The sequence below is a fragment of the Mus musculus genome, chromosome 13 (genome assembly GCF_000001635.26).
Source record: "Mus musculus strain C57BL/6J chromosome 13, GRCm38.p6 C57BL/6J".
NCBI classification, from domain to species: domain Eukaryota; kingdom Metazoa; phylum Chordata; class Mammalia; order Rodentia; family Muridae; genus Mus; species Mus musculus.
This window is the reverse complement of record NC_000079.6, coordinates 85,019,954-85,046,268: the sequence shown is the minus strand read 5'-3', so window position 1 is coordinate 85,046,268 and position 26,315 is coordinate 85,019,954. Positions and strand designations below refer to the sequence as shown.

The following is a 26,315-nucleotide window of genomic DNA, read 5'->3' as shown; positions in this document are numbered from 1 at the left end:
TTTTTTCTTTGAGACTGTTATATAGTGGGTTACATTAACGGACTTTCATATATTGAATCAACCTTGTATCTCTGGGATGAATCCTACTTGATCATGGTGAATGACTGTTTTGATGTGTTCTTAGATTTGGTATGTGAAAATTTTATTGAGTATTTTTGCATTGATTTTCATAAGAGAAATTAGTCTGATTTTTTTTTTTTTGGTTGGATCCTTATGTGGTTTAGGTATGAGAGTAATTGTGGCTCCATAGAATGAATTAGGTAGTGTTCTATCTGTTTCTATTTTATGGAATAGTTTGAGGAGTATTGCTATCCTCTTTGAAGATCTGGTAGAATACTGTACTAGTATAACCTGGCTTTGGACTTTTTTATTTGGTTGGGAGGTTTTTAATGAATTCTTCTTTTTTCTTACAGGATGTGGGATCATTTAGATAGTTTATCTACTCTTTTTTTTTTGTTTTTGTTTTTGTTTTTTTTTGTTTTTTCTTTCCATTTTTCATTAGGTATTTAGCTCATTTACATTTCCAATACTATACCAAAAGTCCCCCATACCCACCCACCCCCACTCCCCTACCCGCTCACTCCCCCTTTTTGGCCCTGGCGTTCCCCTGTTCTGGGGCATATAAAGTTTGTGTGTCCAATGGGCCTCTCTTTCCAGTGATGGCTGACTAGGCCATCTTTTGATATATATGCAGCTAGAGTCAAGAGCTCCGGGGTACTGGTTAGTTCATAATGTTGATCCACCTATAGGGTTGCAGATCCCTTTAGCTCCTTGGGTACTTTCTCTAGCTCCTCCATTGGGAGCCCTGTGATCCATCCATTAGCTGACTGTGGGCATCCACTTCTGTGTTTGCTAGGCCCCGGCATAGTCTCACAAGAGACAGCTACATCTGGGTCCTTTCGATAAAATCTTGCTAGTGTATGCAATGGTGTCAGCGTTTGGATGCTGATTATGGGGTGGATCCCTGGATAAGGCAGTCTCTACATGGTCCATCCTTTCATCTCAGCTCCAAACCTTGTCTCTGTAACTCCTTCCAAGGGTGTTTTGTTCCCACTTCTAAGGAGGGGCATAGTGTCCACACTTCAGTCTTCATTTTTCTTGAGTTTCATGTGTTTAGGAAATTGTATCTTATATCTTGGGTATTCTAGGTTTTGGGCTAATATCCACTTATCAGTGAGTACATATTGTGTGAGTTCCTTTGTGAATGTGTTACCTCACTCAGGATGATGCCCTCCAGGTCCATCCATTTGGCTAGGAATTTCATAAATTCATTCTTTTTAATAGCTGAGTAGTACTCCATTGTGTAGATGTACCACATTTTCTGTATCCATTCCTCTGTTGAGGGGCATCTGGGTTCTTTCCAGCTTCTGGCTATTATAAATAAGGCTGCTATGAACATAGTGGAGCATGTGTCCTTCTTACCAGTTGGGGCATCTTCTGGATATATGCCCAGGAGAGGTATTGCTGGAACCTCCGGTAGTACTATGTCCAATTTTCTGAGGAAATGCCAGACGGATTTCCAGAGTGGTTGTACAAGCCTGCAATCCCACTAACAATGGAGGAGTGTTCCTCTTTCTCCACATCCACGCCAGCATCTGCTGTCACCTGAATTTTTGATCTTAGACATTCTGACTGGTGTGAGGTGGAATCTCAGGGTTGTTTTGATTTGCATTTCCCTGATGATTAAGGATGTTGAACATTTTTTCAGGTGCTTCTCTGCCATTCGGTATTCCTCAGGTGAGAATTCTTTGTTCAGCTCTGAGCCCCATTTTTTAATGGGGTTATTTGATTTTCTGAAGTCCACCTTCTTGAGTTCTTTATATATGTTGGATATTAGTCCCCTATCTGATTTAGGATAGGTAAAGATCCTTTCCCAATCTGTTGGTGGTCTCTTTGTCTTATTGACGGTGTCTTTTGCCTTGCAGAAACTTTGGAGTTTCATTAGGTCCCATTTGTCAATTCTCGATCTTACAGCACAAGCCATTGCTGTTCTATTCAGGAATTTTTCCCCTGTGCCCATATCTTCAAGGCTTTTCCCCACTTTCTCCTCTATAAGTTTCAGTGTCTCTGGTTTTATGTGAAGTTCTTTGATCCATTTAGATTTGACCTTAGTACAAGGAGATAAGTATGGATCGATTCGCATTCTTCTACATGATAACAACCAGTTGTGCCAGCACCAATTGTTGAAAATGCTGTCTTTCTTCCACTGGATGGTTTTAGCTCCCTTGTCGAAGATCAAGTGACCATAGGTGTGTGGGTTCATTTCTGGGTCTTCAATTCTATTCCATTGGTCTACTTGTCTGTGTCTATACCAGTACCATGCAGTTTTTACCACAATTGCTCTGTACTAAAGCTTTAGGTCAGGCATGGTGATTCCACCAGAGGTTCTTTTATCCTTGAGAAGAGTTTTTGCTATCCTAGGTTTTTTGTTATTCCAGATGAATTTGCAAATTGCTCCTTCTAATTCGTTGAAGAATTGAGTTGGAATTTTGATGGGGATTGCATTGAATCTGTAGATTGCTTTTGGCAAGATAGCCATTTTTACAATGTTGATCCTGCCAATCCATGAGCATGGGAGATCTTTCCATCTTCTGAGATCTTCTTTAATTTCTTTCTTCAGAGATTTGAAGTTTTTATCATACAGATCTTTCACCTCCTTAGTTAGAGTCACGCCAAGATATTTTATATTATTTGTGACTATTGAGAAGGGTGTTGTTTCCCTAATTTCTTTCTCAGCCTGTTTATTCTTTGTATAGAGAAAGGCCATTGACTTGTTTGAGTTTATTTTATATCCAGCTACTTCACCGAAGCTGTTTATCAGGTTTAGGAGTTCTCTGGTAGAATTTTTAGGGTCACTTATGTATATACTATCATATCATCTGCAAAAAGTGATATTTTGACTTCCTCTTTTCCAATTTGTATCCCCTTGATCTCCTTTTGTTGTCGAATTGCTCTGGCTAATACTTCAAGTACTATGTTGAAAAGGTAGGGAGAAAGTGGGCAGCCTTGTCTAGTCCCTGATTTTAGTGGGATTGCTTCCAGCTTCTCTTCATTTACTTTGATGTTGGCTCCTGGTTTGCTGTAGATTGCTTTTATCATGTTTAGATATGGGCCTTGAATTCCTGATCTTTCCAGAACTTTTATCATGAATGGGTGTTGGATCTTATCAAATGCTTTTTCTGCATCTAACGAGATGATCACGTGGTTTTTGTCTTTGAGTTTGTTTAAATAGTGGATTACATTGATGGATTTTCGTATATTAAACCATCCCTGCATCCCTGGAATAAAACCTACTTGGTCAGGATGGATGATTGCTTTAATGTGTTCTTGGATTCGGTTAGCGAGAATTTTATTGAGGATTTTTGCATCGATATTCATAAGAGAAATTGGTCTGAAGTTCTCTATCTTTGTTGAATCTTTCTGTGGTTTAGGTATCAGAGTAATAGTGGCTTCATAAAATGAGTTGGGTAGAGTACTTTCTACTTCTATCTTGTGAAAAAGTTTGTGCAGAACTGGAATTAGATCTTCTTTGAAGGTCTGAAGAACTCTAGACTATACCCGTCTGGTCCTGGGCTTTTTTTGGCTGGGAGACTATTTATAACTGCTTCTATTTCTTTAGGGGATATGGGACTGTTTAGAAGGTCAACTTGATCCTGATTCAACTTTGGTACCTGGTATCTGTCCAGAAATTTGTCCATTTCGTCCAGGTTTTCCAGTTTTGTTGAGTATAGCCTTTTGTAGAAGGATCTGATGGTGTTTTGGATTTCTTCAGGATCTGTTGTTATGTCTCCCTTTTCAGTTCTGATTTTGTTAATTAGGATTTTGTCCCTGTGCCCTCTAGTGAGTCTAGCTAAGGGTTTATCTATCTTGTTGATTTTCTCAAAGAACCAACTCCTCGTTTGGTTAATTCTTTGAATAGTTCTTCTTGTTTCCACTTGGTTGATTTCACCCCTGAGTTTGATTATTTCCTGCCGTCTACTCCTCTTGGGTGAATTTGCTTCCTTTTTTTCTAGAGCTTTTAGATGTGTTGTCAAGCTGCTAGTATGTGCTCTCTCCCGTTTCTTCATGGAGGCACTCAGAGCTATGAGTTTCCCTCTTAGAAATGCTTTCATTGTGTCCCAAAGGTTTGGGTACGTTGTGGCTTCATTTTCATTAAACTCTAAAAAGTCTTTAATTTCTTTCTTTATTCCTTCCTTGACCAAGGTATCATTGAGAAGAGTGTTGTTCAGTTTCCACGTGAGTGTTGGCTTTCTGTTATTTTTTTTTGTTATTGAAGATCAGCCTTAGTTCATGGTGATCTGATAGGATACATGGGACAATTTCAATATTTTTGAATCTGTTGAGGCCTGTTTTGTGACCTATTATGTGGTCAATTTTGGAGAAGGTACCATGAGGTGCTGAGAAGAAGGTATATCCTTTTGTTTTAGGATAAAATGTTCTGTAGATATCTGTCAGATCCATTTGTTTCATCACTTCTGTTAGTTTCAGTGTGTCCCTGTTTAGTTTCTGTTTCCATGATCTGTCCTTTGGTGAAAGTGGTGTGTTGAAGTCTCCCACTATTATTGTGTGAGGTGCAATGTGTGCTTTGAGCTTTACTAAAGTTTCTTTAATGGATGTGGCTGCCCTTGTATTTGGAGCATAGATATTCAGAATTGAGAGTTCCTCTTGGAGGATTTTACCTTTGATGAGAACGAAGTGCCCCTCCTTGTCTTTTTTGACTTTGGGTTGGAAGTCAATCTTATCAGATACTAGGATGGCTACTCCAGCTTGTTTCTTCATACCATTTGCTTGGAAAATTGTTTTCCAGCCTTTTATTCTGAGGTAGTGTCTATCTTTTTCTCTGAGATGTGTCTCCTGTAAACAGCAAAATGTTGGGTCTTGTTTGTGTAGCCAGTTTGTTAGTCTATGTCTTTTTATTGGGGAGTTGAGACCATTGATGTTAAGAGATATTAAGGAAAAGTAATTGTTGCTTCCTGTTATTTTTGTTGTTAAAGTTGGCATTCTGTTCTTGTGGCTGTCTTCTTTTAGGTTTGTTGAGGGATTACCTTCTTGTTTTTTCTAGGGCATTGTTCCCGTTCTTGTATTGGTTTTTTTTTCTGTTATTAACCTTTGAAGGGCTGGATTCGTGGAGAGATAATGTGTGAATTTGGTTTTGTCGTGGAATACTTTGGTTTCTCCATCTATGGTAATTGAGAGTTTGGCTGGGTAAAGTAGCCTGGGCTGGAATTTGTGTTCTCTTAGTGTCTGTATAACATCTGTCCAGGCTCTTCTGGCTTTCATAGTCTCTGGTGAAAAATCTGGTGTAATTCTGATAGGCTTGCCTTTGTATGTTACTTGACCTTTTTCCCTTACTGCTTTTAGTATTCTATCTTTATTTAGTGCATTTGTTGTTCTGATTATTATGTGTCGGGAGGAATTTCTTTTCTGGTCCAGTCTATTTGGAGTTCTGTAGGCTTCTTGTATGTTCATAGGTATCTCTTTCTTTATATTTGGGAAGTTTTCTTCAATAATTTTGTTGAAGATGTTTGCTGGTCCTTTGAGTTGAAAATCTTCATTCTCATCCACTCCTATTATCCGTAGGTTTGGTCTTCTCATTGTGTCCTGGATTTCCTGGATATTTTGAGTTAGGATCTTTTTGCATTTTCCATTTTCTTTGATTGTTGTGCCGATGTTCTCTATGGAATCTTCTGCACCTGAGATTCTCTCTTCCATCTCTTGTATTCTGTTGCTGATGCTCAAATCTATGGTTCCAGATTTCTTTCCTAGGGTTTCTATCTCCAGTGTTGCCTCACTTTGAGTTTTTTTTATTGTTTCTACTTCCCTTTTTAGGTCTAGTATGGTTTTGTTCATTTCCATCACCTGTTTGTATGTTTTTTCCTCTTTTTCTGTAAGGACTTCTACCTGTTTGATTGTGTTTTCCTGTTTTTCTTTAAGGACTTGTAACTCTTTAGCAGTGTTCTCCTGTATTTCTTTAAGTGATTTATTAAAGTCCTTCTTGATGTCCTCTACCATCATCATGAGATATGCTTTTAAATCTAGGTCTAGGTTTTTGGGTGTGTTGGGGTGCCCTGGACTGGGCGAAGTGGGAGTGCTGGGTTCTGATGATGGTGAGTGGTCTTGGTTCCTGTTAGTAGGATTCCTACGTTTACCTTTCGCCATCTGGTAATCTCTTGAGTTAGTAGTTATAGTTGACTCTGTTTAGAGATTGTTCTTCTGGTGATTCTGTTACCGTCTCTCAGCAGACCTGGGAGACAGATTCTCTCCTCTGAGTTTCAGTGCTCAGAGCACTCTCTGCTGGCAAGCTCTCTTACAGGGAAGGTGCGCAGATATCTTGTTTTTGGACCTCCTCCTGGTCGAAGAAGAAGGCCCAAAACAGGGCCTCTCTCAGAAGCTGTGTTGCTTTGGCAGTTCCCAGAAGCTGTCAGCTTCTGTGGTGCAGACTCTCACCTGTGCAGACTAAATTCCTAAGTTCCAGGGAGTCCTGGAACCAAGATGGCGACCGCTGCTCCTGAGGCTGAGGCCGCCTCCCGAGCCAGGCGGACACCTGTCCTCTGGTCTGGACGGTGGCCGGCTGTCTGCAGCCTGCAAAGGGTACTGCCTCAGCGGCTCTGTGCTTCCGCCCGTCCCAGAAGCTGTCCGGTTCTCTGGCGCACCCTCTAACCTGTTCAGACTAATTTTCTAAGTTCTGCTGTGTCCCGGAACCAAGATGGCGACCGCTCAGTTTATCTACTCTTCATTTAACTTTGGTATGTGGTGTCTGTCTAGAAAATCATCCATTTCATCTAGATATTCCAGTTTTGTTGAGTATAGGTTTTTGTAGTAGGATCTGATGATTGTTTGAATTTTCTCATATTATATTATGTCTCCCTTTTCACTTCTGACTTTTTAATTTGGATATGGTCTCTGGGACCATTAGTTAGTCTGGCTAGGGGTTTATCTATCTTTTTGATTTTCTCAAAGAACAAGCTTGTTTTTTTAAATTTTTTATTCTTTGTGTTGTTTTATTTGTTTATATTTGGTTGTTTTTAGTCCTGAGTTTGACTATTACCTTCCTAAACTCCTCTTGGGTATGTTTGCTTCTTTTTGTTCTAGAGCGTTCAGGTATTCTGTTTAGTTTCTAGTGTAGGATCTTTCCAATTTCATTACCAGGGCACTAGTGCTATGAATTTTCCTCTTAATACTGCTTTCAGTGTCCCATAAGTTTGGGTATGCCATGTCACCAATTTCATTGGATTCCAGGAAGTCTTTGATTTCTTTCTTTATTTCTTCCCTTGAAGAATAGAAAATTACTGGCCTCTTGTGAGAACATGAACTTTTCACCTCGGAGCCCACCCCCTCCCATCTGGAAAACATACTTGAGAAAAACATTTTCTGGAACAACCACAGAATGTTTCAACAGGCCAGGTGTATTGCCAAACATAGGGATGACTCTTTGGTTGAGTAAACTTGTGGTTGTTAAACTTCCCCTATTCCCTCCCCATTCCCCCTCCCAGTTTGTGGTTTTTGCCTTTAAAAGCTTGTGAAAAATTTGAGTCGTGGTGGAGACTCCTCTACCCTATGCAGAGGTGTACGAGTCTCGGCCCCAGCGCGCTGGCTTCCCCCCCCCCCACCCCCGCTTTATTAAATAGCTTTGTGTGTACGCCATTTCGGTCTCTGCGTCTCTCTTGGGTCCGTGCCACATCCCGAGGCTTGAGTGAGGGTCTCCCTTCGGGGGTCTTTCACCCTAAGTTATCATTGAGTAGAGAGTTGTTCTGTTTCCATGGGTATGAGGGCTTTTTGTTGTTTTCATTGTTATTGAAAACTAGACTTACTCCATGGTGATCTGATAGGATGCATCTGATAGGATTTCATCTTCTTGAATCAGTTGAGGCTTGTTTTGTGATCAGTTATATGGTCAGTTTTGGAGAAGGTACCAGAAGTGCTGAAAAGAAAATACATTCTTTTGTTTCAGGTGAAATGTTCTGTATATATCTGTTAAATACATTTAGTTTTTAACCTCTATTAGTTTCACTGTGTCTCTGTTTAGTTTCTGATCCAATGATCTCTACATTTTTGAGAGTGTGGTGTTGATTTTGTTAACCAACTATTCGATCAAATAGTTGATTTACAGCTGGTTCTTTGAGAAAATCAGAAAGATAGATAAACCCCTAGCCAGACTAACTAATGGTTCCAGAGACCATATCCAAATTAACAAGATCAGAACACTCTCACCCACTATTATTGTATGGGGTTCAATGTGTTTTGAGCTTTAGTAAAGCTTCTTTTATGAAGTGGGTGCCCTTGCATTTGGGGCATAGATGTTCAAAATTGAGACTTTCTCTTGGTAGATTTTTCTTTTGATGAATATAAAGTTTCTTTCCACATCTTGCTTGATAACTTTTGGTTGAAAATCTATTTCATTGAATATTGGGATGTCAACTCCCACTTTTTTCTTGTGACTATTTGCTTAGAAGACTTTGTCCCAGCCTTTTAGTCTGAGGAAGTGGCTGTCTTTGTTATTGAGGTGTGTTTCTTGTATGCTCCAAAATGCTGGATCCTATTTTTGTATCCAGTCTGTTAGCCTTCTTTACTGACCAAATCAAGAACAAATTAGGAAATCAGCACTTCCCCCTACACCTTCATACTGTGGGGTCTTCAAAGGAGCAGACAAGCTTATGATCTGTTGCCCTGTGCACAACTGTTCTCCTGGGGGGCTTTCAGATGGTGGGGTCATTACAGGAGCATTCAAGGTACTGATCTGCCCTGGTGGAAGGCAGAGTTCAGAATCAGCAGTGGAGTCTGGGGAGGGCATGGGGTGGGAGTGTTGGATCTCATGTTCACTGGGATCCTTGGGGTTTCCAGGTGCTGTGGTTGTTGGGAGGGTCCCTTACCTGTTGCCCTGCATGTATCCAGAACTCCTTGATTTTTTTCTTGATGTTCAGTGCTTTTATTCTTTATATGGTCTATGATAACTAACTCTTTATCAGATGGGAAGATGCCCTGTAGCCATCTGTCAGCCATGGAGAACCAGGTATACCTGAAAGGAGAACTGGGGATGTAATGGGATGGGCAGATGAGAGAAATAATGAGCCAAGACAAAATTCTGATCATGGCTTGATATTTAAATTTTTTTAACTCTGAATATATAGGGGGAAAAACCAAAGGCTCATCCTTTGTTCCAGGTGGATTCTGTTGCTTTGTTTAGCTCAGTAGGTAGTGAGTTCCTCATGGCTCAGGCAGGAAGATACAAATGCCCTGAGGCCCTGCACTGGGCTACAGCTATCAGAGACTTGTTTAGCCAGCTCAAGGCTCGGGAAAGGGCACAGTTCCCCCTTTTTTATTTTTTAAAAATAAACTGGATAGAAAGAACAACATTTACTTATGCACCATGATCCTGTCTGGGAAATATGGTGGCTGTCAACTGGACCTGTCTTAGGTCTGGGTCTATAATCCTTCTTACTCGTCTTTAAGTACACTTGCAGCTTGGCTATGTTTATTTGAACAAACACGGTTTAGTGTTTGTTATGAACAAACACAGCCTTTTGGTGCTGCCTCTGTTTCAGGTTGGTAGGATCTCAAGAACCCTAGTTGCCAGTCTCTGACCATTGGCCTTTGTTAGCACACCTTTTTCCCCATTCAGCCCAAAGCCCCGACGTAAATATGATTATGCACTCAATGCATTTCTTCATACCAATAAATAACTGCCATCGTGAATAACTGAACTTTGATGAAGGTGATCTAATGTGAAGGCAATCAATCTGCTTAAGATACAAAGTCAAAAGTTAAAAACAACAGGATTAAGGTTGTCTGTGAAGATGTCCCAGGTACTCAATTCAGCTGCAAATTAGCAATGATCAGACACAAAATCTGGACATTGGGTGTATGGGAGGTGCCACCTGTAGCCATCCATCAGCCATGGAGAACCGAATACACTTGGAAGGAGAGCTGGGGATGGAATGGGATGGTCAGAAGAGAGAAATAACTAGCCAAGACAAAACTCTGATCATGGTTCGATGTTTAAATTTTTAACTCTGAATATATAGGGAAAAACCCAAAGGCCCATCCTTTGTTCCAGCTGGATTCAGTTGCTTTGTTTCAGCTGGATTGAGTTGCAAAGTAAGCTCAGTAGGCAGTCAGTTCCTCAAGGCTCAGGCAGAAAGATACAAATGCAGTGAGGCCAGGTGCTGGGCTCCAGCCATTAGAGACTTGATTAGCCAACTCAAGGCTGGGGGAAGGGCACAATAAAAATTTTTTTTTTTCAGCGGTGGTGGTGCATGCCTTTAATCCCAGCACTTGGGAGGTAGAGGCAGGTGAATTTTTTGGGTTCAAGGCCAGCCTGGTCTACAAAGTGAGTTCCAGGACAGCCAGGGCTATACAGAGAAACCCTGTCTCGAAACTCCACCCCCACCCCCCAAAAATAAAATAAAATAATTTTTTTTTCATTCTGTTGCCAGATACTTTGCTTGAATGATGGCTTTATTTAGGACATAGAAACTTTGCAGCCTCATTATATCACATTTATTAATTGTTGTTCTTAGTTCCTGTGTCGTCCATCCCAGTCCTTTTCTGTTCCAGGGAGATTAAGCATTTTCGCTTTTAACAGATCCAGGGTATTTAGTCTGATGTTGATCCACTTAGAGTAGAATTTTGTTCAGAGTGTGATTATTTATCTATTTATATTGTTATACATACAGCTATACAGGTTGTTCTGCACCGTATACTGAACAGGCTGTCTTTTTTTTTTTTTTCCAGTATTTACTTTTGGTTTTTTAGTCAAAACTAAGGCATCCATAGGTACATGGACTTAGTCTGTGTCTTCAATACAATTGTATCAAGATGTTTGTATTACCACATCTCTGTTGGATATCTTGAAATTGGGGATGATGTTACCTCCAGCAATTCATCATTATTCAGGATTGTTTTAGCTATCCTAGAATTGTGCTTCCACATGAAACTGATTCTTAATTATTTTTTCTATTTATGTGAAGAATTTTGTTGGAAATTGCATTAAAATACGTAGACTGCCTTTAGTAGAGTTGACATTTTTATTCTATTTATCATATTGGTCCATAATCATGGGAGGTATTTCTTCTTCAATTCCCAACCCCGACCCCCAGTGTCTTAAAGTTTTCTCATACAAGTCTTTCACTTATTTGGTTGGAGTTATCCCAAGGTTGAAACAATTGTGAAAGGCACTATATTTCTGCTTTCTTTCTCAGTTTGCTTGTCATTTCTATATACAGATGCTACTGGGTTTTTGTGTTAATTTTGTACACCAATACTTTAATCCAAGTGTTTATACACTATAAAAGTTTCTTGTTGTGATTTTTAGAGTCCTTTTACTTGTAAATTATTTCATCTGAACATAAAAGATACATTGACTGCTTTTCCTCTTACTGTAATTCATTGATCTCCTTCAGTTTCTATTGCTCTAAGACTTCAAGTATTATATTGAATAGATACACAGAGAGAGAGAGAGAGAGAGGAAGAGAGAGAGAGAGATACAGAGAGAGACAGAGACAGAGAGAGAGACAGAGAGAGAGACACAGAGAGAGACAGAGAGAAGAGGGAGAGAGAGGACATCCCTGTCTTGTCCTTGATTGTAGTAAAAATGCTTTGAGTTTCTCATTGTTTGTAGTTATCTGAGCTGTTGCCTTACAGTACATTGCCTCTATTTTATTGAGATGTGTCCCTTGCATCCCTAGTTTTTTTCTGGACTTTTATCAAGAAGGGACATTGGATTATGTCAAAACCTTTCTGTATCCAATGAGATGATTATGTAGTTATTATCTTTCAGTCTCTTTATATGGAAGATTATGTTTATTAATTTACATGTGTTGTACCATTCCTGCCACTTTGGGATGAAGCCTACTTGGTTATAGTGGAAAATCCTTTTGATGTGTTCTTGGATTTGGTTTGCAAATATTTTACTGTGAACTTTTACATCTATGTTTATAAGGGATGTTGGTCTATAATTTTCTTTCTTTGTTGGGTCTTTGTATCATTTAGCTTATAGGGTAATATTGGCTTTGAAAACAGAATTAGACAATGTTCCTCTAACTTCTATTTTGTGAAATAATAGGAGGGGTATTGGCATTAATTTCTTTGAAGATCTGGTAGAATTCTGTACTGAGTACATATGGCCTTGGGATTTTTTTTTTTGGTTGGGAGACTTTTAATTATTGCTTCTATATCACTAAGGATTGTGTTGTTTATTTGATTTTGATTTAACTTTACTTGGTCCTGATTAAGAAGAATTTCTTTCACTTTTTTAGGTTTTTCAGTTGGTTGGAAGTAGGACCTTGAAAGGCAACCTGTTTTCTGGTCGAGTGAGACTTACTCTGGAGACCCAGTAGAAACTCTACACGTGGGAAGTGAGCCATTCTCCCAGACAGATATAGGTGCCTGACATCTCGGAGCCCCCCAACTCCATAGCCCTGTGACTATTAGTCATGTCCCAAGCTCCTGGCATTCTGACTAGACTCCACCCTCACAGTTGCCTGACAATAACCAGGTATTCTTTTCCGCTCAGCTACCCTGCAACTGCAAGATAGCCCAGCCCACTATATAAGGGGCTGCTTGGCCCCTCCTTGCTCTCTTAAGCTCTTACCTTTCTTAGTCTCATCTCTAGCTCTCCTCCCCGTCCCATCACCCCCCCCCCACATGGCCTCTCCTTTTCTATCTTCTCTCTTTTTCTATGCTTTTCTACAATAAAGCTCTAATACCATGGACCATCTCTGCTCATTGAGACTTGCTGTGTTGGGGGAACAGAGTGGGCTTTTCTCTAAAGAGCCGTGTCTAATCTCCTACCATAAGGCCTTCCTGTGCTCCAGCCATGGCTGTCAGCCAGCCCAAGCCACCTTCTGAGGTAGCAGCCTGAGCTAGTCAGATTCTTTCATCCTGTGGTAAACTGCCAGGCCTCTCCCTCTACTCTTCCTTCGTCCCCCCAGACCAGAGTCCATCTGAGAGTCCATTCTCAGTGCTTCCACGACATAGAGCAACATCTGGGAAGTCCAAGACTGAGAACCAGTCAACTCTGGCCTCCACGATGCCCAGAGACCCTGGATTGCTCCCTATCTACCCCCGTGGACTGGGGTTCTGTGGCTTCCCACAGCCAGACACCACCTGGGCTGCGTAGAGTGTGTGGCAGTCCCCCATTTCAGCCTGCCCAGAGCAGTAGAACTCTGGCGGGATGCGGATCTCCTACCCGCATTATTTCCCCACCAGCTGGGCAGGCCATGCGACCTGGCAGGTCAGAAGCCCGGCTGTTGGAATACAGTATGTTCACATAGTTCTCTGAATTTCCTTGGTGTTTGTTGTGATGTCCTATTTTTACCTATAATTTTATTAATTAATTAATTTGGCTAAAACTTTATCAAACTTACAACTCTTTATTTCATTCATTCTTTATTATTATTATTATTATTATTATTTATTTTACTGATATTGTCCCGAGTTTGATTATTTCTTGCTGTTAACATTTTTGGAGTATTATTTCTTCTGTTTGTTCTTTAATTTTCTGGTGTACAACTAAGTTGCTATGTGGGTCTCTCCATTTTAATGTACACACTCAGTGGTATGTACTTGCCTATCAGAACTGTCTTCATTTGTCCCATTGGATCAGGCATGTTTTGTTTCATTAAATTCTAAAATGTCAAAATTTCCTTTGTCATTTTTTTCTTGACAAATTTCATTTCATATCAAGTTGTTCATTTTCCATGAGTCTGTGTACTTTTGGTTGTTGATGATATCCAGCTTTACTCAGTGGTATTCAGATGAAGTTTTCTTTTTTCTTTCTTTCTTTTCTTTTTCTTTCTTTCTTTTTTTTTTTTTTAATTATTTTACTTCAGTTAAAACCCGCTTTTGTGTCCAAGTATTTGGTCAATTTTGGAGATAGTTTCGCACTGAGAAGATGGTATATCCAATTGTGTATGGGTGAAATGTTCTGAAATTATCTGCTAGGTCTTTTTTATTTATGACTTTGTTTAAATCCATCATTTTTCGGTTTAGTTTTTTTCTGGATGACCTGTCTATAGGGGAGGTTGAGCTATAAATGTCATCTTCTATCACTGTGTGAGGGGTGAATGTGTGATTTTAGCTGTAGAAATGTCTCTTTTCTGAATTTAGATGCTCTTGTGTTTGGATGGATAAATATTTAAAATTGAAATATCCTATTGGAGAATTATTTCTTTTAATGAGTACATAATGTCTATGTCATTCCCTGTCTCTTCATTTTATTTTTGCATTGCAGTGTATTATGTTAGATATTAAAGTGGTTACACTGGCATGACTTTTGTTTACATTTGTTTTTTGTATATCATTTTACCCAGAGGTGATGTCTATCCTTAATGGAGAGGTGTGTCTTTTGGTGCAGCAGAAAGATGGATATTATTTTCTAAATTAATCTTTTTTGTCCGTGTCTTTTTATTAGGGAATTGTGACCACTAATATTGAGAGTTAACAATAACCAGTAATAACTGATTCCTGTTATTTTGTTATGTGGAATAGCCCTCCACTTTTCATTTACCCTCCTAGAATTATTTGTGTGTGAGTGTGTATCTTAGTTAGGGTTTTACTGCTGTGAAAAGACACCATGACCAAGACATGTCTAATAAAAAACATCATTTAATTGAGGCTGGCCTACAGATTCAGAGGTTTAGTCTATTATCATAAAGGTAGGAGCATGGCAGCATCTAGGCAGGCATGGCACAGGAAGAGCTGAGAGTTCTACATCTTCATCCAAAGGCTGATAGTGGAAGACTGACTTTCAGGCAACTAGGGTGAGGGTCTTAAGCCCACACCCACAGTGACACACCTATTCCAACCAGGTCACACCTATTCCAACAAGGCCACACCTCCAAATGGTGCCACTCCCTGGTCCAAGAATATACAAACCATCACAGTGTGTGTCTTCTTGGGTGTGGTTATTTGCTGCAAATTAGAGTTTTTCTTGTAGTGTTTTCTGTACACCGTATTTGTGGACTGATGTTGCTTAAATTTGTTTGATTGTTTGTTTTGAATGCTTTTCTTTCTCACACCTTCTATAACTAATAATTTTGCTGGGTATAGTAATCTGGGTTGGCATATGTGGTCTCCTAGACTTTGTAAAATATTCATCAAGGATCTTCTGACTTTCATAGTCTCCACTGAGAAGCCATATTATTCTGAGGGTCTCATTTGTATTTGTTGCTTTTTTTTTTCATTGCAACTTTTAACATATTTTCTGCATCCTATATGCTTAGTGTTCTCACTGCTATGTTAGTGGGGAATTTCTTTTCTTGTCCTGTCTATTTGCTGTTGTATGCTTCTTACACTTGATTGCTACCTTCTTCTTTATGGTTGGAATATTTTCTTGCATGATTTTTGTTAAAAAAATATTTCTATGCCTTTGCTTTGGGATTTTTCTCCTCTGCAACTTCTATTATTCCTAGATTTGGTCCTTGCATAGTGTACCAGATTTCCTGGATGTTTTATACCTAGATTACTTTTAAGATTTTTTTTTAACTGAGATGTCTATTTCTTTTACCTTGTCTTGAATGAGTAAGATTCTCTCTTCCTTTTTTTTTTAATTGGTAAAGCTTAACTCAGAGGTTTTTGTTTGACTTTCCAACTTTTTCATCATTTCATTTTACTGTTTGTATTTTTATACATTTGTGTGACAGACCCCCCCCCCTTATGAATTAAGATTTCAGGAGACCAATCACTGGGCAAGAAGTAGGCAGGACTTCTGTGTCAGTAAGAGGAAGAGAGGAGACAGGAGACAGATACTTCTTTTTGGACAGGGAGTTGATCAAATTCAAAATGAAGGTAGTGGCCCCCGTTCAGGTGGTAGATCCTTTGGGATCTGCTACTGGAGAATTTAACTTAGAATGCCTTACACATTAGGATGCTAGTTGTTGTGCCCAGTAATTTTGTTCCCTTTTGATTCTAACCTAAGATTGTGTGGTGTTTTCTTTCATGCAGTGACTCAATTGAGTTCCCTAGAAAAGGTATGGTGGCAGGGTACCCCAGACAGCCACGGGAATTTGGAAGCATGTGGCTGGCATGGCAATGACCCACCACAGGAGCTCTGGGTCAGAAAGCCTGCCCACTGGTGCACTGCCAGCATAGTAAGGATTGCTTTTTAAATATTTCATACAACACACTTCTTTGAAGGATTTGCTTACATTCTCTTTATGTTCTTTGTACATATTCATAATCACTATTTTGAAATCCTTGTCTTGTGTTTCAGCTACATTACATTTCTCAGGGCTTACTGTAGTAGGATTACTGGGTTCTAGTGGAGGCATATTGTCTTGGATGTTAATGTGTTTTTTTTTTTTTTTTTTGGCATCTGAATTTATAGTGATTGAGTTAATTCCAGGAGTTGATACATGATTTGTCTTCGTTGAGTCGGAATTCTAGTCATTGGTTTCTTTTGCCTTTTTTAGATCTTATGAAAATGTGGTGGCATTTCACACTTTTCCTATTTTTCTTCCTTTATTCATTGGATAGCATGAATACTGGGGAAAGGGGATAAAGAGAACTTCCCTTTCTTAAGTTAACAGCAATATATTTTCCTGTCTGTTGGGAAAAATATTAATCTTCTTGTTCTAATTTGCAGTTCTGATTGAAATTAATGTATGCACTTTTCATGCTTCTTGTCTTTTCACATTACTAATTGTGATGGTTTGAATAGGAATGACAATCATAGATTCATATGTTTGAATTCTTGATCATTAGGGAATGGTGCTTTTCACAGAGATTAGGAGGTTGTGGCCTTGTCTGAGGAAGTTTGTTTTTGGGGGGTGGACTTTTGGATTCTAAATGCTCAAGCCAGGCCTGTTGTATCTCTCTTCCTGCTACCTGAGGATCTCGATATAGAACTCTAAGCTCCTTCTCTGACACAATGTATAATGTCTGCCTGCATGTTGCAATGCTTCGCACTATGATGACAATGGACTAACCATCTGAATTGTAAATCTTCTATAATTAAATGCTTTCCTTTTATAAAATTTACTATGGTCAGGATGTCTCTTCACAGCAAGAAAGCTTTGACTAAGAAAGTAATCTATTCAAATAATTACTTCTTGTGTTTTATACTTATTAATATATAATACATAAAATTTTGCAAATACTTATGGTGTTTTTATATTTATTGAAACTATTCTACTATATTTATTAGCTGTTAGTGTTTTCCTTTTTATATAGCTAATATTCATACCAGTTGACTCAATTAAAAGTTTAATTACCTTGATATTAATATACTTTGTTTTCCAATAAAGACATTTAAGTCTATAACTTTTACTTTTATTCTATGTTGTTTACATTTTTCAGTTTTAGTATGTAGCTCTTTCTCATGGTTGCTATTTTTAAAACATCATGCATATGTGTATATATATGTATGTGTATATATATATACACATATGCATATATATATATATCCACTTATATATATATATATTTATCCAACAATATATATATATATATATATTTATCCAACATTATGAACTAACCAGTACCCCTGAGCTCTTGACTCTAGCTGCATATGTATCAAAAGATGGCCTAGTCGGCCATCACTGGAAAGAGAGGCCCATTGGACACGCAGACTTTAATTTCCATTTTAATGTAAGTGCTATAAGGGTGATTTTTTTTCAAAAATACGTACATGTATGTAAACAAAGACACATGGCTTTATGCTTTAATAAGTATCTGCATATATTTACTATTAATTAATAACATTATTAACTTACAACTCAGTTTTAAGAAGCATTGTAAAATCACTTTTGTGTTAACCAATTAAATGAAAATTCAGTGTTTCATTTTTAATAAGAATAAGGTGATGAATGTTACTTCAGAATTTCTAACAATGAAAGCCAGCACTACACCATATGTGTACATTATGAGAGACACACCAAGGAAGGAAGGAGTGAGCTTATTCATTTGACTCTAGTAGATAAATTTTTACACCTAACCCCCTGCATTTAACTATAATAAGTGTATTTCACTGACTTTTTTATGTTTTTTGTTTATATTCACAAACATTATATATATTATATATACATATATAATATGCATATACAAAATACACAGATATTATATTTTGTCATTTGCAAACTTTTATCTTATATCTTATATAGTAACATAGACCAATAGACTTGAGATAACTCACATTCTGGACTTTTGTTTTTATAATGGTTACAGTACCATTATTTACTTTCACTCTACTCTTTGAAGACAAACATATATTCTTCTGGAGGCTGAAGGAGCAAGCAGTAGTGAAAGTCGACTAAAGATCTATAATATAATAGCATGATTCTCCAAATAAATTCATGCACCTGAATCCAGTTCTTTCTTGCATACCATTTCTTGATGGCTTCTAACAAGAATTCCCTAAATCAGTGTCCAAGAAAAATGCAATATTTACTTAAATAATAATTATAAAGATTGCACAATTGAAGTTTTGTGTAAATTAAAACTAGTCATAACAGTGGTGTTTGACTGGGATATAGAGAAAACAAATTGAAATCAAAGTAATTTTATTATATTATTTCATTTGTTAGTACACAGTATAAGAAACAGACCAACTCTGAATCAGTGTTGTTATAGCTTTAAATACTTGAAAACAATAGAGCTATTTTTGCCTACACAAAAGAAAGTCAACTCCATAGTCAGATGTTTACTCCTGCTGAAAAAACATATATAACCAAGTAACAATTGCTAGAAAAGCAGATGCTCAAATGACAAGGAAATGACAGCATGGATTGACTGAAATGTTAATCAGATTACTATAGTTGCTCTACAACATATATACCAAAGTCCCTCTTGTTTTAAAGTAAGGAGTTTCATCATGCTATGCTCCCAAGTGCCAGACTCTAGAACAGAAAGCCTTGTGGAATCAACTACCCCTTTCTCTAGTCTCTCACTCTTGATATCAGACAAGAGACTATCATATAAGACTCTCATGTTTCCCAAGATTCATCATGTTGATATGGTTTTGTGGATCACAACTTGATTATGTTTGAGTTTTAAATTTACTGTCTTGTTTCTATGAGGCTTAGTTCAACCTCAGAAAGTAAGATATGTGCTAAACAGTGAAACCTAAGCTCCAGTCAGGATTCAAAGTTTGGATTTTAATTTATTTTAGCATTTGTTTAAACAGAATATTCAAATAAGCACCCAACTTAGCAGTTTTGAAAGTATATCTTAAGATACATTATTTTGTCTTTTTTGAAACCTTGGAGGTCTTGTTTATACTGCTAACTTGCCTTTATTTCATATATGCACCAGTCCTGTTGTGTCTGGAAGACAATGTTTCCTTGGAGTCATCTACTACCTCTGACTCTTACAACCTTTCTGTCTCTCCTTCTGCAGGGTTTGCTGAAGACATCCATTTAGGTATGAGTGCTCCAAGGTCCTCTCACTCTTTGTCTAGTTGTGGAATTTTGTTATCTACTTCAAGAAGCTTTCCTAATGGTGACTGAACAAGGCACTGTTCTATAGATATAGGAATTTGTCAGTAAGGAGTTTGAGTGTGCTTGTGCGCAAGAAAGAGAGAGAGAGAGAGAGAGAGAGAGAGAGAGAGAGAGAGAGAGAGAGAGAGAGAATATGAAGTTTGGTAGGAAGGATCTGGGAGGAGTTAAGGGAGATAAAATTATCAAAATAGATTGTGTGTGGACATTTTTTTCAATAAATGAATTGGAGATTGTTATTTAAGGGATTTATTGGGAAATGAGCTAGAGAAAATGAGGAAAAAAAAGGAGGATAAAGCAGAGAACAGACAATGTGGTCTAGACAGTAGTCTGGCTTCAGTCTAATCCATAGAATCTATAGATCAGAGAATGCATGGGTTTCATTCTCTTCAGGCAAAGAGACAATCTTTGTATTGCTGTATCTTATTTATTTTCCTATTGCTGCAAAAAATACCCTGACAAAGGGAACTTAAGACCTTAGTTGTAACTCACAGCATTGGGGATATGAAACCTGAAGAGGCTACCTCCTGTAGCCAGGCAGGAACCCAAATGGAGGGATAGGGACATCAGCCCACCCACAAAACTTTTGCTCCAAAATTTATCCTGCATGTAAGAAATGCTGTGCAGGCTCAGGGGGACAGAGTTAAGACAGAGGAAATGGCCAACCAATAATGAACCCACAGAAAAGCACCAATTCTTGACAATATTAATGGTACTCTGTTATGCTTGTGGACAAGAGCCTAGCATGGCTGCCCTTGAGAAGCTCCAACCAGCAGTTGACTCAGACAGATGCAAAGACCCACAGCCAAACAGCGATGGAGCTTGGGGACTCTTACAGAAGAATAAGAGGAAGGATTGGAGGCCTGAAAGGAATGGGAACTCCACAGGAAGACCAACAGAGTCAACTAACCTGGATGCTTGCATTTCTCAGAGACTGAGCTACCAACCAAAGAACATACATGAGCAGGACCAAGGCCTCCCACACATATGTATCAGATGTGCAGCTTTGTTTTCATGTGGGTTCTGAACAATCAGAGAGGTGGCTATCCCAAAAACTGTTGCCTGTGTGAGAGGAGTTGACAATGACAGTTCAATGATGGGCTGGATTACACTTGACCAGGGATAAGTATTATGCATAGCCCTTGTCATCTATATAAACCTTATCACCACCACATCAGGGACTCGAGGAAGGACTTAGATGGGTCATTGGACCTCTTTATTTGATCTTCTACTAACTCTGGTATACTAGTATGCATATATATGCATATATATTAAATTACATACATACATATATCATATTGTACTCCCCAATTCTCTTTGTATAGGGAGATAAAATGTATTGCCTTAAAAGATTTACTTTCCCTTCCAAGTCATGAGTAGCAGATTTTCTTCTTTATTAATCAAGAGGAAGAAGGAGGTGTGCCCCTTGGGGCCAGCCCCTGAGCTTCACTACTCTGCTCCTGTTCCTGCCACCAGTGCAGTTCCTCGGCTGCCTCAGCTGCCTCAGCAGAAGTGCCTGGTAGCTGCAAACGCCTGGGGAACAGGGGAGTCCTGCCGACAGGGAGCCTGGACTCTTGTCTCCAACCCCTTCTGCCCAGAGCCTAGTCCCCATCAAGATCCATTTCTCCCTGGTGCCTCAGCCCCCCGGGTCTGGGCTCAGGGCCGCCTCCAGGGGCTGGGATCCATTCATTCTCGCACTAACCTAATGGAGGCTGAGATATTGGATGCAGACTCGGACTTCTGAGCCTGCAGGGCAGGTCCTAGGATGGGAAAGACAAATGTACATCTGTCTATGGCTCTTCCTGAGAGCATACCTCTGGGTCTCATCTGACAGAGTCTGTGGGCCAAGTGTCTGCCTTGAAGAGCTGTGTATGTCTGGCTAGAAGCAGCCAGGCCATGGAAACAAGTTGAATACAGCGATTGGTAGGCCTCATGTCAGAATCAGGACCCTGCACTTCAGGACCCTTGCTTCTGCCCACCAATCAGAGTCTGACTGGCAGTGTTAGTCTCCGACAGAGCTTGTACTAGGGCAGGAATGGCAGAGACAGGGCTGATGGTACCCAGAGTGGGCTGTGGTGGTCTGTGAGGTAACCAAGCCCGTGTCTGGCAGATGAGGGCTGTTTGCCCTTTTCTGTGCCAATGAGTGCCCTTTTCTGGCACTCTCAGACCAAAAGTGTTTATTGTGTCATTTGTCCTTTGTCTAGGAGAGGACAGGACTCTCTTTTTCCTCTTCCTGGTAGTTGTAATGACCACTCCCATAAGGGCTATAACTGTTCTTCACAGGTGGCCCTGCTCAAAACACATCCTCTCTTTTCCTGTTCTATCCCTACATTCACATCTCAGTTCCACTAGGCCAACCTCTTCCTGGTTAGCACCTTAAAACTGCAATGAGCACACACAGACACACACACACATACACTCTCACACACACAGACAGGCATGCACACACACACACACACACACACACACACACACACACACACACACACACACTCTGTCACACACACAGACAGGCACACACACACACACACACACCCACCCCTTACTTCTGAGCTCTGTCTTAAGAGACTACTGGTTCAGCTCCAGGCCTCTGAAAGACATGTTATTTCTTCCTCACATCCATCCAGTGGGGAGGACCCTCTGACTTAAGGGACCACCTTGGGAAGCTTCTGTAGCTTCAGCCAGGCAAGAAAGCTTCTTCCAACTTCTGTTTCTGGTGGGAGCGGGGGGACTCCCACTTTTACAATGTCTAGTCATTTTCATAGTGCCCCACATTCAAGAACCAGATGCCTTAGAAGCTGGCTGGGTTTTGGGTCAGGGGCTCAGTATGAGAAGAAGAAATATGAACAGCAAATAAAACATTTTTGTATAAAAAAAAAAAAGGGTTTCATCAGACAGGCCAAACAATTGAGAATATATACAGAGGAAATTATTGTGGTGCTTAGATTATAAAATATTGCACAAACTATAAAAATGGTCTTATTTTGATATTTCTTTTCTACTTTGCAAAAAGCAAAGGACATACAGCCAGAATTTGTCCAGAAAAAAAAATGATTGCTCATCAATGGACAGATTAGGGAAACTTAACAGAGACACAGTGAAACTAACAGAGGTTATAGAATAAATGGATGTAACAGATATCTATCGATCAGTTCATCCTAGATCTAAAGAATATCCTCCTTCTCTAGAACCTCATGGTACCTCACCAAAACTGACCATATAATTGGCCACAAAACAGGCCCCAACAGATGTAAGAAAATTGAAATAATCCCATGCCTCCTATCAGATTACTACAGATTAAGGCTTGTCTTCAATAGCAACAAAAACAACAGAAATCCCACATATACAGGGAAGGTGAAGGATACACTACTTACTGGTAACCTGGTCAAGAAAGAAATAAAAAAGAAATTAAAAGCTTTTTAGAATTTAATGAAAATGAAGGTACAATATAACCAAACTCCTGTGACATAAGGAAACCAGTGCTAAGAGGAAAACTCATAGCTCTCAGTGCCTCCAAAAAGAAACTGGAGCGAGCACACACTAGCAGCTTAACAGCACACCTGAAAGTTCTAGAACAAAAAAAAAAGCAAATTTACCCAGGAGGAGTAGATGGCAGGAAATAATCAAACTCAGGGCTAAAATCAACCAAGTAGAAACAAAATGAACTATACAAAGAATCAACAAAACCAGGAACTGGTTCTTTGAGAATATCAACAAGATAGATAAATCATTAGCCAGACTAACCAGAGTGCACAGATACAGTATCCAAATTAACAAAATCAGAAATGAAAAGGGAGATATAACAATAGAAACTGAGGAAATTAAAAAAAAATCAGACCCTACTAAAAAGCCTATACTCAACACAACTGGAAAATCTGGATGAAATGGATAATTTTCTAGACAGATACCAAATACCAAGGTTAAATCAAGATCAAACAAACCACCTAAACAGTCCCATAGCCCCTAAAGAAAGAGAAGCAGTCATCAAAAGTCTCCCAACCCAAAAAAAAAAAAAAAAAAAAAAAGCACAGAACCAAATGGGTTTAGTGCAGAAATCTATCAGACATTCAAAGAAGTCCTAATACCAATACTCTTCAGACTGTTCCACAAAATAGAAACAGAAGAAACACTACCCAATCCATTCTATGAAGCCACAATTATGCTGACTCCTAAAACACACAAAGACCCAAAAAAGAAAGAGAATTTCAACCCAAGGAGCTGAAGGGGTCTGCAACCCTATAGGTGTAACAACAATATGAACTAACCAGTACCCCAGAGGTCGTGTCTCTAGCTGCATATGTAGCAGAAGATGGCCTAGTCAGCCATCATTGGGAAGAGAGGCCCATTGGTCTTGCAAACTTTATATGCCCCAGTATAGGGGAATGCCAGGGCCAAGAAGTGGGAGTGAGTGGGTAGGGGAGCAGGGTGGGGGGAGGGTATTGGGGACTTTGGGGATAGCATTTGAAATGTAAATGAAGAAAACATCCAATACAAAATTAAAAAAAAAAAAAAGGAAGTGTGGGACTCAGGAAAGAGAACATGACTATATAGTAGAAACCAGGTGTGGTGTTACAAACCTACTAACCCCAACTTAGGAGGTTGAGGTGGGAGAACTAGGAGCTCAGGGCCAACTCAGGCCACAGAGTAAGTGCCTTGAAAAAATGATGATAGTAATTCAGTGTTTAAAGGTTTCCAAGAAGATGCACATACATAAAATAAGTAAGTACATAAAATAAAAATGTAGTGGTTTTAAAAACTGGTAGAAATACAGAAATCTCAAGGAAAATACTTTGTAGACTTTGATTTCATTCCCACCAAGACAGCCACTATGATATTATTATTCTGTGCTATTTCAAGCTTTTTTAAAACATATGTAAGTACATGCATATCCACACATAAAATGCTGTTCCTCTCCCTCAAAGAGAGAGAGAGAGAGAACTTCAGACCAATTTCCCCTATGAATATTGATGTAAAAATACTCAATAAAATTCTTACAAACCAAATCCAAGAAAACATCACATTGATCATTCACCGCAATTAAGTAGGCTTCATACCAGGGATGCAGGGATTGTGCAATATACGGAAATCCACCAAAACAATCCACTGCATAAACAAACTCAAAGAAAAAAAAAAACACGATTACTTCATTTGATACTGACAAAAGATTTGACAAAATCCAACATCCCTTCATGGAAAGGTAAGGAATTCAAGGCCCGTACCTAAACACAGTAAAAGCAATATACAACAAACCAGTAGTTTGCATCAAACTAAATGAAGAAAAACTTGAAGCAGTCCCACTAAAATCAGGGACTAGACAAGACTGCCCTCTCTTTCCCTATGTATTCAATATAGTACTTGAAATTCTAGCTAGAGCAATTAGAGAACAAAAGGAGGTTAAAGGGATACAAATTGGAAAGGAAGAAGTCAAAATATCACTCTTTGCAGATGATATGATAGTATACTTAAGTGACTCCAAAGTCCACCAGAGAGCTTCTACAGCTGATAAACAACTGCAGCAGTATGGCTGGATATAAAATTAACTCAAACATCCCAATAGCCTTCCTATACTCAAAGGATAAACAGGCTGAGGAAGAAATTAGGGAAATGACACCCTTCACCATAGTCACAAACAATATAATGTATCTTGGTGTGACTGTAACCAAACAAGTGAAAGATCTGTACAACAAGAATATCAAGTCTCTGAAGAAAGAAAGTGAAGAAGATCTCATAAAATGGAAAGAACTCCCATGCTTGTAGATTGGCAGAACTAATATAGTAAAAATGGTCATCTAGCCAAAAGCAATCTACAGATTCAATGCAATTCCCCTCAAAATCCCAACTCAATTTTTCTTAGAGTTAGAAAGAGCAATTCTCAAATTCATCTGGAATAACAAAAAACCCAGGATAGTGAAAACTATCCTCAACAATAAAAGAACTTGGGGAATCAGCCTCCCATACCTCAAGCTGTACTACAGAGCAATAGGGATAATAACTGCATGGTATTGGTACAGTGAGAGACAGGTAGATCAATGGAATAGAATTGAAGACCCAAAAATTTACTCACACACCTATGGTCACTTGATCTTTGACAAAGGAACTAAAACAATCCAGTGGAAAAAAAGACAGCATTTTCCACAAATGGTGCTGGCACAACTGGCAGTTATTATGTAGATGAGTGCGAATTGGTCCATTCTTATCTCCTTGTACAAAGCTCAAGTTTAAGTGGATCAAAGAAGGTGACATAAAACAAGAGATACTGAAACTTATAGAGGAGAAAGTGGGGAAAAGCCTTGAGAATATGGGCACATGGGAAAAAAAATTCCTGAACAGAACACCAATGGCTTATGCTGTAAGGTCAAGAATTGACAAATGGGACCTCATAAAATTGCAAAGGACACTGTCAATAGAACAAAATGGCAACCAATACATTGGGGAAGCTTCTTTACCATTTCTACTTCTGATAATTGGCTAGTATCCAATATATACAAAGAACTCAAGAAAGTAAATTCTAGAGAAACAAATAACACTATTGAAATTGGGGAACAGAGCTAAACTGAGAATTCTCAACTGAGGAAACTCGAAGGACTCAGAAACACCTAAAGAAATGTTCACCATTCTTAGTCATCAGGGGAATGAAAATCATAATGACACTGAGATTCCACCTCACACCAGTCAGAATGGCTAAGAGCAGAAACTCAGGTGACAGCAGATGCTAGTGAGGATGTGGAGAAAGAGGAACACTTCTCCATTTCTGGTGGGTTTGCAAGCTGGTGCAACCACTCTGAAAATCAGCTTGGCAGTTCCCCCGAAAATTGGACATAGTACTACTTGATGACCCAGCTATACCACTCCTGGGCATATACCCAGAAGATGCCCCAACATGTA

General features: G+C 39.0%; 1 pseudogene; it reads left to right on the top strand.

Moving 5' to 3' along the window:
* Positions 20,833-22,107, top strand: Gm4066 (predicted pseudogene 4066; annotated as a pseudogene).
* The last annotated feature ends 4,208 nt before the right edge of the window (positions 22,108-26,315 follow it).